This window comes from Podarcis pityusensis (assembly GCF_964106645.2).
Source record: "Podarcis pityusensis genome assembly, chromosome: W".
Lineage (NCBI taxonomy): Eukaryota > Metazoa > Chordata > Lepidosauria > Squamata > Lacertidae > Podarcis > Podarcis pityusensis.
Window position 1 is genome coordinate 27,434,404 of NC_138045.1, and position 15,823 is coordinate 27,450,226.

General features: G+C 43.3%; 2 long non-coding RNA genes across 2 annotated transcripts in view; both read left to right on the plus strand.

Moving 5' to 3' along the window:
* LOC308467830 overlaps positions 1-13,115 on the plus strand; it is a 95,969-nt gene extending 82,854 nt beyond the window's left edge. The window contains exon 3 of the long non-coding RNA XR_013981325.1: positions 12,974-13,115. This is a non-coding gene — a long non-coding RNA (uncharacterized lncRNA). The remainder of the gene's footprint in view (positions 1-12,973) is intronic.
* Positions 13,116-13,280: 165 nt separating this feature from the next.
* Positions 13,281-14,941, plus strand: LOC308467601. Its single transcript, XR_013981246.1, has 3 exons — positions 13,281-13,372; positions 14,123-14,232; positions 14,854-14,941. It is a non-coding gene; the product is annotated as an uncharacterized lncRNA (long non-coding RNA).
* Positions 14,942-15,823: the final 882 nt, after the last annotated feature.

Consider the following 15,823-nt stretch of genomic DNA (forward strand, 5'->3'; position numbering starts at 1 on the left):
ACAAATGATCAATATAATCAGCATGCAATACAAAGTCATCTTTCTTGGTGATGGTGCACTTCCTCTTCTTGAAGGAAACATCTATGTCCTGTTCAGTCAGCTGCGGGACACTCAACAGGTTGTGTGCAGCATCTGGAACAAAAAGAACGTTGCGTATAGATGCATCCAAGTTGTGAAGAACAACCGTTCCATAGCCATGACTGGAGATCGTGTGGTCATCCGCTTGGTGAAGCGCACCTTCCTGCAGAGTAAAGGACACGAACAGGTGTTTGTCCCAACAAGCGTGCCTGGTCGCTCCCGAGTCTACAATGAAGAAAGATCTAGACGTCTTCTGGACCTTTGGAGTGAAGCATGAGACCATGGCCTTGTGTTGCGTTGTCCTGGACATCGGACCTTTGCCTTTGCCTTTTCCACGCGTTGAGCTTTCGCTGTGCTGCTCTCTTGCCTTGGCCTTGGGATGTTTGCATTCCCTTTTCACATGGCCTAGATGTCCACACGAGTAGCATTTCACTGCCTTCAAAGCTTTGGCGCCATCTAGTGGTTCCACTGCATTCTGGGATGACGTCTGTGAGGACTCCCCCTTGGTGATGCAGCTAGCACTACGCCGATCCGCTTCATTCAACACCACAGCAGTAACATGTGCCACCATTAGCTGAGCAGTAGGCAAAACAGCAAGCTGTCTGGCAATCGCTTCCCAACTTGAACCCAAAGAATGTAGAATCATGAAGGAATGCACAGCCTCTGGAAAGGTGATTCCACGCTGTTGCAACTCATGCCTTAGATTCTGTATTTCCATGAGGTGAGCACGTATGTCTGCTCCTTCAGCAGGTGCCATACCATGCAACTTGGCATAAAAGAACAAAGAAGCACCCACTTCTGTTCTTAAATGTGACTCTTGCAGACTGGCCCACATCTCTCTGGCTGAGGCCTTGTCACGCAAAAGACATAGCTCTTCAGGAGACACAATAAGCGTCAGAGTTCCCCTTGCTTTGGAATCCTTAGCTTTCCATTCTTCAGTTACTGGAGCTGGGGGGGGGGGCATCTGTTATCACATTAAACAGACCCTCTTTTCGTAGCAGAGCCTCTGCATACTGCACCCAGTTGTGATAATTAGATTTTTGGAGCTTTGGAAATCCAAACGTGTTCTCAAGAGCCTCTGTTACTCTTGGACTAGCCCTGTCTGTGTCTTTTAAAGCAAGCTGTGTCTATTTACCAGCTGCATTCCAAAAGCACACTACGTGAGGCCTTCTGCAGCAGCCGATCAGAGCTTTGGCTTGAAGTCCAAAGTCCACCCCTTATTGCCTTTAATTAGGGACTGGCAGGCTTCCCAGGACAAGAGCACATACCTCTCATCAATCTTCTTGACACGCAGAGAAGATAAGCTGCATTCCGTTCTTCTGCCTTTCTTCTGTCTGGGCGCATAACCAAAAATGTCGGAATCTCTGTTCGACCGAGCTGATAAGGCTCATCTTCAGAATCGCCTCCTGACGATTAATTTAAAGTTGAAGGAGATTCCTTCCGGAATCTCCCATTTGAAAAATATTGATTTCATTTTTAGGGCTCTTGTCAGGAATTGATATTTTTCTCTTTTTTTTCAGCAAATGAGGAGGGATCTCTTTCAAAATTATAATTTCCTTTGTGATCATGGTATCTCCCCTGCCAAGTAAGTAATGACTGGCAGAATCCGTGACCAGGGAGAAGAGTCGGTGGAGGAAGATTGGAAGAAATACAAAGATTATCTACAGAAACACTGCAAAATTAAAGAATGTTAGAGTGATGTTGGATTGAAAATAAGTGGTTTCTAGCTGTACAGGATAAAGTTATAGATAGATTAAGATTAAAGATCAGGATTAAAGAAGTTTAAGGAAATGGAAATTTGGTACTTAAGAGGTAAAATTTCAATGCTATATTACAGTAAGATTAAAGACTAGGATTAAAGAAGTCTAAGGAAATGGAAATTTGGTACTTAAGAGGTAAAATTTTGATGTTATATTATATTAAGATTAAAGATTTGGATTAAAAAAGTGGAAAAGAAAATGCTGGACAAACAATTTGGACTGGAATACAAAAGAGGGAGGTATGAAGAAGTCCAGAAAATAAGTAAATTCAAAAACGGAAATGAAAAGTGATATTGTTTTTAATTGCTCTGTTTCTTTTTTTGTTTGTTTTTTGTGTGTTTTTCTTCTTTTTTTGGATTATGTATTGTGTATTTGTGTATTTCTTTTCTATGTTTTTCTGTCTAACTTTTTATTGAAACTTTAATAAAAATCATTTAAAACCAAAAAAAACCAAAATTATAATTTCCTTTCCAATTTTGAACAGTTTTTTTTCCTTTTTTGCAATTGTATCCTGTTCCTTAGCATATTTGATGTAAACGTAATTAGACAGTCCCCTGGCCATTTATTCATCTCTGCTTTCCTAGAGTTTAATCTAAATATACTTTCTGCAATTTCATTTTCTTTTATTTCTAACCAGTTGCCTAATTCTTTTATAATAGTGTTTTGTACGTTCTCTTCTGGATTCTCTGGGACACCACGTATCCTCACAGTTCTTTCTTTAGTTTGCATTTGAAGGATGGATAGTGCATCCCATGTTGCTTCCTGAGTGACTTTGAAGTCATCATTTTCCTTTTTAAGCTTATCCCATTCTTTTTTACCTTTCCTTAGATCTTTGGATGATTTCTTAGAAAATTCTTCTAAATGCTGTGTTTTTGTTTTAAATTCCTGAACAGTTTTTGTTAGCTCTTTCTTTTCCTCTGTAAATTCCTTTACTTGTCCTTTTAATTCTATAATTGATTTGGTGTTCTCATCTACCCCCCCCCATCCTGTCTAATTTGTCATCTAATCCTTTCACTTTGCTATTCATTTCCAACTTAAGGTCATTAAATTCTTTCTTCATTTCCCCTATATCGTTCTTCAAACTTAATATGAGATCTTTCATATCCATTTCTTGTTCGAGTCCAGAATTCCTTCTGCCTTGCTGATTGTAAATGGGGCCAATATTATATTTTTTGTTTGATGACATGAGGTTTTCTTTTTTTCCTTTGGATCTTATAGGGTTTTGAATTTAAATTTGATTGTTTGGTTATCTATTTTTCCTTTAGATGAGGTATTTTGCCCCAGATGACAATTAACATATGAAATTACAAATTTACACAACCATTTTCCTCTTCCCCACCAAGTTTTTTACACAGCACATCAAAACATCAATTAACACATAAAAATGCAGAACTACAAGTCAACCTCCTCGCTACCATCCACTATTCCCCCTGAGCTATTGATTAAATCTATTAATCTGTAAAATAGTTCCAGATTCTTTATATACCAACTCTTATCACTGTCTGTTGTCTCTTGAGTAAAAAGAAGGGAGGAAAACAAAAAACAAAGCGAAAAGAGGAACCAAAAACAAAAACAAGATTAGAAGAAAGCCAAGATCTAATATTTCTTATTCAAATATTTTCCTGTCAAATTTTTGTTTTATATATTATACCCTTCTAATTACGTTAATCCTTTCCTTCCCCTTTATATTTTATTCTAAATTCAATTATTACAAACGTCAAATTTTCCTTTACTGTTGTCCACCAAATCCTTCTTACTATATTCACTTTCAATTATTTCTTCATAAGAAACAGAAAAGATCTGTCTGTTATATTTCCAATTTCTTTCTATAGAATTTTTTTTGTCCTTATTATACTTTTCTAATTGTTATTAATCCGAAGGTTCTTACTTCCCCTTTTTTCACCTCTGTATTTTATTCTGAATTTTCCTTTATTCTTATCCACCAATTCCTTATTAATATTATACCAAAGAGAACCATCTATTTTACGCTCTTACAATAAATAATTATTCAAGCAAAGTTACAGTTCAATAAAGTTGGGTGATTTTCTGCTATTCACCTCTTGGTGTCGCTGTCTCTTATCTGGGGTTTTCATGAAAAGCTGTCTCTTTTTAATTTCGTAAAAATTGGATGATTTTCTAATGTTCACCACTTGGTGCCGCTGGCTCTGTTTTCTGGAGTCTTTGTGGAGAGCTGTCTGTCTGCCTTTTTCCTAGTTCCGTCTCTCCTTTCGCTGCTTTTCTTCTCTTCTCTTCCTGATTTTTTAATTAGTCCCTCCCATCTCCTGAACAATGCTATGCCATATTTGCCATCCTCATAAGTTAGTGTTTTATGTAAGTTTCTTAGATCTGATGTCCTTAAACAGTTGCATCAACCATTCACAATCCATGAGTGAAAATGACAGAGCATTGAGTTCTGCTTCACAGGAACTTAGGCTCACTGTCGTTTGCTTCTTGCACAGCCAGTCAAACAGACAGTGGTTGTACATGTAGCATACTCCAGAAGTGCTTGTACCATCCGTGGTGTCACTTCCAAAACTTGCATCTGCAAAGATTTCAAGACCTCCAGTCTTCTGACTGGTGAACCTCAGCCTGTAGTGCATAGTCCCTTTCAAATAGCGGGCTATGCGCTTCAGAGCTTTCCAATCCTGAACAGTAGGATTGTTAGCATGTCTGCTAAGCAGGTTAGTGCTTACAGCTATGTCAGGTCTTGAGCATGTAGCAATGAAAGTCAACTTGCCTAGAATGCATCTGTACAGCGTTGTGTCAGAAAACGCTTCAGCAGTACTATCTACCTGGTAACCTGTCACTGTCTGCTGGGTTTGCATCAACCAAATTCAATCTGGTTAATACATCAGCAATTTTCTGTGTTTGGTGTACCAGAAAATTACCTGCTTGGTCACTCTCCAAGATCCTTCATGTCAAAGTGCTCCTTCAGCTGAACTAGGGTGCTTTGGTACAAAGCCTGATTCTTCCAAAACATCAGAAGATCATCAACAAAACATAAACAATACAGTTTGTTTTGCCCTTCTTCCTTGACAAACACACATGGATCATCTTTGCCCTGGTGAAAACCTAGAGAAAGCAACGTCTCAGTGAGTTTTGTGTTCCAACACCTGGCACTCTGCTTGAGACCATATAAGGATTTCCGCAGTTTACAGACCATTCCCTTCTGTATCTGCATCCCATCAGGTGGAAGCATAAACAGCTCCTCCAAAATTCCGTACAAAAAAGCTGTATTAATGTCATGATGGGAAACATGCAGTTTCTGCAGCTATATTGAGCATCAGCCGAATGCTCTCATATTTGACGGTGGGTGAGTAGGTCTCGTGGTAATCCTGTCCTGGTACCTGTGAAAAACCTCTGGCAACCAATCTGGCATTGTGCCTGACAACCTTGCCCGTCTGGTCTGTCTTGGCCTTGAAGACCCATTTGCTGCCAACCAGTCTCATTCCTGGGACTACCGGTACCAGTTCCCAAGTTTGGTTCCTATTCAAGGAATCAACTTCAGCCTTCATGGCATTTAGCCAAGGCTCAGCATCTTTAGAGGTTAACTCCTGAACCTCTTTGAAGCTTGAAGGTTCCCACACCTTCTCTGAGCTACTAAGAACAGCAGTTGCTGTCTTAGCAAACTCATCAGCAAATCTCTTTGGAGGTTTGCCCTTGGTCGCCCTTTCAGATCTGCGTACTAGACGCAAGTCTTCTGGACTCAGCTCCTCCTTCTTAGGAGAAAAGTGAACAATGGTGAACAGTGGTTCTTCCAGTTCATTGTCAGACGCATCAGATGGTCTGACTGAGGCCTTTGCGCTCTTGTAGTCTGCTGTGTCATCACTGTCGCTGACACCAGCAGCAGCGCCGCCCACTGAGCTGGAATCCGAACTCTGATCATCATCATCCTCAGCTTCTTCAGCTTCCTCAACATCATCTGCTTTTTTCACATCACCTTCATCCTCCTCTGGGTAACTCTGGAAAATTCCCACATTTCCCCCCCACTTAGGATTGTACTCAACACTCTTTGTGAACTTAATGGATTTAGAGTCAGTCATCCATACCCTGTATGCACCTTTTTCGTACCCCATGAACAAACCATGTGCCCCACGCTTCCCAAGCTTGTTGCTTTGTGGGGTGTGTACCCACATGTCAGAACCAAAGATTCTCATGTGCTTGATGTTGGGTTTCTTACCAAACATCTTCTCATAGGGGGTACAACCAATAGGTGATGACAATCTGTGATTAAAAGTGTAAACAAAAGTCGACAGAGCCTCCCCCCAATACTTATCAGGGAGATTGGCATCATGCAACAATGTTTTCATTCCTTGCAGCAACGTTTGATTTGCTCGCTCCGCAAGTCCATTCATCCATGGCAATCTAGGCGTTGACAAGTCATGCTGGATTCCCTTCTCAGTCAGGAAAGCTTCAAACTGCTGAGAAGTGAACTCCCCACCCCGATCAGTAAAGAGACAGTCGATACGTTTACCGTGAACATTCTCCAACCAAGCACAGAATGCCTTGAACCTAGGAAACGCTTGCGATTTCTGCTCGAGCATAAACACATGAATGTACCTGGAAACAGATTCAATTAGAACCATGAAGTACCTTGCTCCACCCAAAGAGGGCTCAAGTGGACCAACCAGGTCTGCGTGGACTAGCTGGTAGGGTTTGGAAGCCTGCCTGCTAGACTCCTTGCCTTTTGGAGCAACCTTCACCTTGTTCTCTGCACAAGATACACACTTCATGTGAAACTTACAGGGTTTGATGTTCAAACCCTCAACCAACTTAGGCATCTTGGCCAGCGCCTGCCAAGACATGTGACAAAATCTTCTGTGTGCATCATGAATGCAACCTGCATGAAGAACTTTGTTAGTTTGTGCAACACAACAAGATTCAACATTAGACACAGCAACAGCACCATTGTCTTCATAAGTTATACAGAACAAACCATCTATAAACTTTGCATGCAAAATGTCCTCTTTGCCTTTCCTGATGACACAGACGCTCCTCTTGAAGGAAATCTCAAAACCATGCCCAGTCAGCTGTGGGACACTGAGCAAATTGTCTGCAGCACCTGGAACATATAGTACATCTTTGATGGTAGTGTGCAGACTTGCCAGTTTCACAGTCCCTTCTCCTGCAATCCGTAACGTCTTTCCGTCAGCCAGGTGGATCTCACCTTCTTGAGGTTTGAAGGAGATAAAGATATGCCGGTCTTTCGATACATGGCGGGTGCTGCCCGAATCAATAATAAACCTGGCCTTAGCCTTTGGAGCAGCTTTTGCTGCAAGCAAAACCTTGTTTTCCACCGGCGTGGGCTTTTGCTGCTTGCCACCCTGCTCCTGGCCATCAAACTTGCCTTTAGCCTTTGGAGAAGCAGTGCCAGCAAACAAAGCCTTGTTTTCCACTGGCGTGGGCTCTTCACCCCCCTTCTGCTTCGGGCCATCTGCAGGCATCGGTCTCTGTTTACCTCTGCCCTTCCGGCCTCTGCAAAGGCGATGACCTTGGTTCTCACGAGAAACAGAGTTCTCAGCTGCCGACTCCTTGGCTCCCCCTTGAGGCTGGAATGCTGCCTGGGATGACATCACAGTCAGCTCCCCCTGCAGCTTGCAACTGGTGCCCTCGGCATCCCTGCATTCACTCGCATTCTGGGAAACAGCCAGGACCTCCGATGCAGTCAAACTCTGGGCTGCGATGACTGGCAGATGGGCTATCTTCAAAGCATTCCACATCTTACGTGCAGTCACGTTGCCAGCTAACGTTTTAATTTCCTCCAGAGAGACGGACAAGACTATTACGTCAATGGCCTTCGAATTTTCGGCCCTCCATCTATCTGTCAGAGGAACTGGAGGGGCTTCAGACACAGTATGCCACACACCAAACTGACGCAGCAATCTTTCACACCATTTTGCCCAGTTCTCATAATTGTGCCGATTTAACTTTGGGCACTCAGCAGCTTCAGAAGCTTCAGAAGTGTGGAAAAACTCCATTCCAGCTTTTCACTTGAGCCGTGAGCCTTTATGCCTTCAAAAACTTCTTCTCTCGGCAGCTCATAAATCACGAAGCCTCTGGCGTGGCTCCCAGGCCAATTAAGCCAGCCGGACATCAAAGAGACTCTGCCACGGCAACGAAAAGCCTCACTTTCGCTTTTCCTCCACATACCTCTCAGCAATCCGTCGCAATCTTACTCTCCTGTAAGTGCCGTGAATCTGGGCCCGAAACCTGTTGTTTTGCCCCTCCTCCTTGACAAACACATATGGATCAGCTTTGCCTTGGTGAAAACCTAGGGAAAGCTTTGTCTCAGTGAGTTTCGTGTTCCAACACCTGACACTCTGCTTAAGACCATATAAGGACTTCCGTAGTTTACAGACCATTTCCTTCTGTATCTCCACTCCATCAGGTGGAAGCATATACAGCTCCTCCCCCAAAACCCTGTACAAAAAAGCTGTGTTCACATCGTGATGAGAAACGTGCAGTTTCTCCTCTGCAGCAATCTGGAGCATTAGCCTAATGCTCTCATACTTGACGGTGGGTGAGTAGGTCTCGTGGTAATCCTGTCCTGGTACCTGTGAAAAACCTCTGGCAACCAATCTGGCATTGTGCCTGACAACCTTGCCCGTCTGGTCTGTCTTTGCTTTGAAGACCCATTTCCTGCCAACCAGTCTCATTCCTGGGACTACTGGCACTAGCTCCCAGGTTTGGTTCCTATTCAAGGAATCGACTTCAGCCTTCATGGAATTAAGCCATGGCTCAAAATCTTTAGAGGTTAATTCCTGAAACTCTTTGAAGCTTGAAGGTTCCCACACCTTCTCTGAGCTACTAAGAACAGCAGTTGCTGTCTTAGGAAACTCATCAGCAAATCTCTTTGGGGGTTTGCCTTTTAGGGCCCTTTCAGATCTGCATACGAGACGCACGTCTTCTGGACTCACCTCCTCTTTCTTAGGAGAAAAGTGGCCAATGGTGAACAGTGGTTCTTCCAATTCAGTGTCAGACGCATCAGATGGTCTGACTGAGGCCTTTGCGCTCTTGTAGTCTGCTGTGTCATCACTGTCGCTGACAACAGCAGCAGCGCTGCCCACTGAGCTGGAATCCAAACTCTGATCATCATCCTCAGCTTCCTCTTCTACCTCATCATCTTTTTCTTCTTCCACATCATCTTCATCCTCCTCTGAGTGACTCTGGAAAATTCCCATGTCCCCCCCCCCCTTTAGGATTGTACTCAACACTCTTTGTGAACCTAATGGACTTTGAGTCAGTCATGAATACCCTGTATGCACCTTTTTTTGTACCCCATGAACAAACCATGTGCCCCACGCTTCCCAAGCTTGCTGCTCTGTGTTGTATGTACCCACATGTGAGAACCAAAGATTCACATATGTTTGATGTAAGGTTTCTTACCAAACATCTTCTCATAGGAAGTACAACCAATAGATGGTGACAGTCTCTTGTTATAGGAATAAAGGAAACACGATAAAGCTTCAGCCCAATATTTCTCAGGGAGATTGTCATCATGCAACAATGTTTTTAGGCCTTGGAGCAAAGTCTGGGTTGCTCGCTCGCAAAGTCCATTCTCCCATGGAGATCTGGGACTTGAGAGGCCGTGCTGGATTCCCTTCTCAGTCAGAAAAGCTTCAAACTGCTGAGAAGTGAATTCACCGCCTCGATCAGAAAATAAACAGCCAATGCTTTTATTGTGAGCATTCTGCAACCAAGCACAGAACGCCTTGAACTTAGGAAACGCTTCTGACTTCTGCTGGAGCATAAACACATGAATGTACCTGGAAAAAGAATCAATTAAAACCATGAAGTACCTTGCTCCACCCAAAGAGGGTGCAAGTGGACCAACCAGGTCTGCGTGGATTAGCTGGTAGGGTTTGGAAGCCTGTCTGCTAGACTCCTTGCCTTTTGGAGCAACCTTCACCTTGTTCTCTGCACAAGATACACATTTCATGTGAAACTTACAGGGCTTGATGTTCAAACCCTGAACCAGCCCAGGCATCTTGGCCAGCGCCTGCCAAGACATGTGACCAAATTTTTGGTGCGCCTCGTGAATACATCCTGCATGAAGAACTTTGTTAGTTTGTGCAACACAACAAGATTCAACATTAGACACATCAACAGCATTGACATCATAAGTTATCAAGAACAAGCCAACTATAAACTTCACATGCAAAATGTCCTCTTTGCTCTTCCTGATGACACAGACGCTCTTCTTGAAGGAAATCTCAAAGCCTCGCCCAGTCAGCTGTGGGACGCTGAGGAAATTGTCTGCAAAATCTGGAACAAAAAGTACTTCGCTGATGGTTGTGTGCAGACTTGCCAGTTTCACTGTCCCGACTCCTGCAATTCTCAACGTCTTTCCATCAGCCTGTTGAATTTCTCCATCTTGAGGTGTGAAGGAAATAAACAAGTGCTGATTCTTCATAAGGTGCCTCGTCGCTCCAGAATCCACGATAAATCTGCCTTTGGCCTTTGGAGAAGCAGTGCCAGCAAACAAAGCCTTGTTTTTCACTGGCCTGGGTTTCCCACCCCCCCTTCTGCTTCTGGGCATCTGCAGGCTTCTTCTTTCGTTTAGCTTCAGCCTTTGGGCAACATCTCTGAATATGACCTTGGTTTCCACAGTTCCAGCACTTCACAGCTGCCAATGCCTTGGCTCCCCCTGGAGGCTGGAATGCTGTCCCACACTGCTCCCCCTGAAGCGCACAAGCTGACTCAGCTGCATGCCTCCTATCATATTTGTTTTGCAAGTTACCAAAACTTTTGTAGCAGTGAGGTCCTGTGCAGGAAGAGTTGCCAGCTGGCTTGCCACAGCATGATAGCTCTCATCCAGGGAGTCCAGGATAAGGATTGCAAACAGAGACTCAGGCATATTGAAACCTCTATGAGTCAATTCCTGTCTGAGATGCTGCAAATGCAAAACGTGGGCTCTAAGGTCTTCCCCTGGCTCCAAACGCTTCCTGTGCAGCTTTCTGAAGTAAAGCAACACAGACCCAGCCTCTTGTCAGAGATGACAGGCCTGAAGCCCTTCCCACATCTCACGCGAGCTGGCCTTGCCAGCCAGGGTGATTAACTCTTCAGGAGCTACTGAGAGCAAAATTATTCCCATGGCTCTTGAATCCTGTGCCACCCGTTCATCTGTCAAAGGTGCTGGGAGGGTCCTCAGAAACAGTGTGCCACACACCAAGCCTTCTCATCTGGCCCTCGCAGTACCTTGCCCAGGTCTGATAGTTGTGGCCATTAAGCTTTGGGCACGGAGCCCCAACTGAGGCTTGTAAAAGATCCATTTCAGCTCTTTACTTCAGCCATAAGCCTTATTCCCTTCAAAGGCTTCTTATCTTTGGCAGTCGTAAATTACGAGGCCTGCTTGCTCTCTGCTGGCCTAATTAGTTGGCTCGGACTTCAAAGACTCTCTGCTTTGAGCCTCGCTTTTCCACATACCTCTCGCAGTCTTCAGCAGTCTTACTCTCCTGTAAGCGCCGTGAATCTGGGCCCATAACCTATTGTTGGGATACTACCAGGGAGACGGAGGCATCAGGAAGGCCCCCAGTCGTCTCTGGACGATCACCAGTCTCCCGTGGAACAGCATCAGTCAATTAGTGACACGAGCCTCAGAGACATTCCAAGGCCCGTGCACACCCTTTCAGCAGAGTCTCCACAATGAAACGATGCAGACAGAAAAGCGTATTTACAGCTTTATTCAACGTAGTTCAGAACAAAGGAAAAACATGACTGCTTGCCTCCGTGTCCAGGAAAACAGCCGGAACAAAAGCTATATGCAAAATGGAAGTTCCCAGCGAGCAGTGCTGGGAGTAAACAGGCATGTGATACACAACAATCATGCCTGACCCTTTTAAGGTGGAACGGAACTATCCTAACACAGTGTACCACACTGCAAGCTTTCACAGTTGACCCTCGCAGTAACTTGCCGAGGTCTGATAATTGTGTCCATTAAGACGTGGACACAGGGTCCCATCTGACGTTGCCTGTAAGAGATCCATTCCTGCTTTTTACTATAGCCAGGAACTGAATTCTCTTCACAGTCGCTTTATCTAAGCAAGTCATAAATCACGCGACCTGCTTCTCTCCAGCCTTAATTGCTTGGCTCGGACATCAAAAGCCCTCTAGCCTTGGCCAGGAATGCTTGGCTCCACATACCTCTCTCCATGCTGGGTCGACACAGCAGTCATCAGCAGCCTTACTCTCGTGTAAGCACTGTGGATCTGGGCCCATAACCCTATTGTTGGGATGTGTCCAAGGGATCGGGGGCAATTTGCAGGCCCCCAGCTGGCTCTGGCCCACTGGCCGGTAGCCGGGCAATCTCCGGTCCTTGGCTCAGCATCAAACAGCGACCCACAGCTTCAGAAGCCTTCAGAAGCTGGAGCACGCTCTAATCAGCAGAGTAAATAACACACAACAGAAGTGGCAGATAGAGGCTGTGTAAAGCATATTTACAAGCAGTTTATTTAGCATACAGCAGGACAAAGGAAAAACATGTCTTCTCCCTTTCGTGTCCAAGAGCAAGCAGCATAAGCAAAAGCTATACACAAACGGAAGTTCCCAGCAAGCTGTGCTGGAGTGTAAACAGACATGTGACATACAAAAATTCCACATGTGTGTAAAGGTGGAACGGGATATTGTAACAAACCTGTCTCTCCCATATTGGTCTCTACAGTCATAGCAGGCACTGTAACCTTCCAAAAGTTTGACTTCACCCACAAAGGCACACTCCCCTATTGTCTCCTAAGACAGATGAATGCCAACACAAGCTTTTGGGGACTCATGCTCACTTCATCACATAGGTGAACTGAAATCTTAGTATACATGTTTGTAAGGGAGAAAATTGTAATTTGGAAGTTGTATGGAAAAACCTTTCCCCTTATTTTTTGCCTCTCATTACCATTCAAACCCTGCCTTACAATTTTCTCCTTTATTCACTTGCCAACTTTCACTTCATTAACCTTCAACAAGATGCTTTAATTCTAGCTATTAAAAAATGACAACAAAATATTACGAAGAATTAAATCAGGGTGGGACCCATAAGTACTTAACTTTGCTTGGCAAGTGCACTCTGTTTCTGGTGAGTATAAGCATGCCCTCTTTCACTTTAAAGGACGATGTCTAATTATTTTGGCTTTGGCTTTGGCTAGATAAACCTTGTGCGCACTCTGGGAGAGGCGAGAAGTAAGATAGCCCAACACAAGCTCCCACAGATCCCAGGAACAATTCCGGTGGTGAGGGATGTGGAAACCTGCTCAGGCAATGGGTTTTTATCACATCGTCAGCAGATGTGGGTTGGCTAAATGTGGCCTCTCTACTTGACCCTTGGAACTTTTTCCAGGCCACTCCCCTCACTCACCCTTACTTCAAATCCCAAGTGTTTTGACCTGACTGGAATGTGTTCTTGAACTCTAATAATGTCTCTTGCTTCAAGTTTCTCCCACTCTGTTTCTATTCCAGAGAGGCTGCAACACTGGCATTTTTAAAGGCTCAAGAAAGTGAAAATGTTATTGCTGCCCGGGAAGTCCGAGGCCTTGCTGAAGTCATAAGTAAATGTTTACCAATTTAATTCTGGCACCATAATCAGTGTTTTTAGCAAATGTGGTATCTTTCATTTATGCAGACTACCAGCTATACTACTGCAAAGTACTCTGCTTGGGGCTTCCTTTGAAGACAGCTCAGTAACTGCAGCCAGTGCAGAACACCACTCCTCAGTTTTTGCCCAATACCTTGCCAGTTGCACTGGTAGCCACTGCATTCTCACACTCAGTTCAACCTGATGGTGATAGTCTTTAAAACCCAAAATTGTTTTGCCGATAGTAACACCTTGAACTTAGGCTGTTACCAAATGGGCCACCAGTGCAGTTATCTGAGCAGAAGTGTTATATGCTGACAGGGCCTCCTGTCAACAAACATACTGCAGCATTCTGCACTAACTTTAGTTTCAAACCCACACAGAGTTGACTGCAGTAATCCAATCTTGAAGTCACCAATGCCTGAACTCTTGTGGTCAAGCCCCCCCCCCCCTTTTATTGTCTGTAAGCCACTTTTAAGTAACTGTAACAAAACATATAAGAATGAGTAACTATGAACTTGTGCATAAAACTGAAGACGGAACTAAAATGTGGCAGGCTTCTTTAGCAGCATGGGAATGTCAGCTAACCCAGTGGTTTTGTAAAAACAACAACAACACATTACTATTTTTTAATGTAGAAGGGATTGTAATCTCTCTCTGTATGCTAGGCTGGCATGAGTTCTACAGCTGTGCATACAGTCTAATCTCTCTCCCTCCCTCCCAGTTCCTGAGAATAAAAACAGTGACATTGTGGAACGTATCTCAGAGAGCAGGAGGTGCCGTTATGAAGAGATGGTGGTGACGCTACGGCAGGAAGTGGCATGCGCTGGGAAGGTAGGCAGCCCTCTTCACTACTTTAGTGCATCACTATTGATAGTACTAGGGATGGGATAATCTGCCCATTTGCAATGTGAAGCCAATGTGGTGTAGTGGCTTGAGTGCTGGCCTAGGACCTGGAAGACTAGGGTTCAAATTTATCCACTTGGCCATGGAGGTCTCTGAGTGACCTTGGGCCAGCCACTCACTCTCAGCGTATCGTAACTCACAGGGTTGTTGCAGTGAAGATAAAATGGGGAGAAGGAGGACCATGTACACCACATTGAGCTTCTTGGAGGAAAGGTGGGATGTAAATGTAATAAAGAAATAAAGCTCAGTTCTCTCCTTTTCTCATTTCTTCCTATCTTAAATTCAGTTTTCCACTTTTTGCAACAATTTGTGAGTTTTTGCTTTAAATCCTCATGAAAATATGTTACTGCTTTAGTATAGATCTCTCTAAATGTTTTGTGTTCAGTTTTGACTGTATAGTTTTATGCAAGAAATTCCCCCTTATGTGCATTTTCATTTCATTTTTCACTTATGTGACACATTTTTCTAATACATACATATTGATGCACTTTGGCAAGTGTTACCCATCAGATGGCAAGTGTTACCCATCAGATTATCTTCTCTGTTCAGGAAATGGAGGTGTGTTTCTTGGAGCCTGGGAAGCTATTTCTGACCAAGCTGTCAGAATCCGATCGCACCATTGAGTCCCTTTTCCAAGTTTCTTTTTTTTAATATATTTTTTTAATTTCCAATAAAAAAGAATTTTTAGTCATACATTTTCAATACAATCACAAATACATATTTTTGACTTCCATCAGTTCATCCGTGAATCCTCCGTGTTCTCGTCTTTATACTGCAAGTTCAAAATTTGTCATTGTCTTTTATCTTAAAATCCACCTACTCCCCCTCTTCCCTTTTTTACAATACATATTTCTTCACAAAGGTTCCTGTAAACCCACAAACGTTATTTGTTCATCACATATGCTTTTCATATAATCCACAAATTTACTCCAGTCCTCAGTGAACTTGTGATCTCGTTGGTTTCGGACTTTCCCTGTTAATTTATCTAGTTCTGCGTAGTCTGTTAATTTCATCCTCCACTCTTCTATAGATGGTAGTTCCTCCTGTTTCCATTTTTGGGCCAGTAGTATCCTTGCTGCCGTCACTGCATATAGAAATAATTTCTGATCTTTTCTATTTATTTCATTTCCAACCATTCCTAACAAGAAAGCTTCTGGTTTTTTAGCAAATGTATATTTCAGCATCTTTTTCAACTCATTATATATCTGTTCCCAGAATACTTTAACCTTATTACACTCCCACCACATATGGTAAAATATTCCTTCTTTTTCTTTACATTTCCAACATTTATTACTTACTTTATACATTTTTGCTAGTTTTACTGGAGTGATATACCATCTATAAACCATCTTCATCACATTTTCTTTCAGTGCAGTGCAGGCTGTAAATTTTATCCTTTCATTCCATAATTTATTCCACTCATCAAATTGTATATTATACCCCAAATCCCTGGCCCATTGAATCATTACTGATTTTACCTCTTCATCTTTAGTATGCCATTCTAGCAACAATTTATACA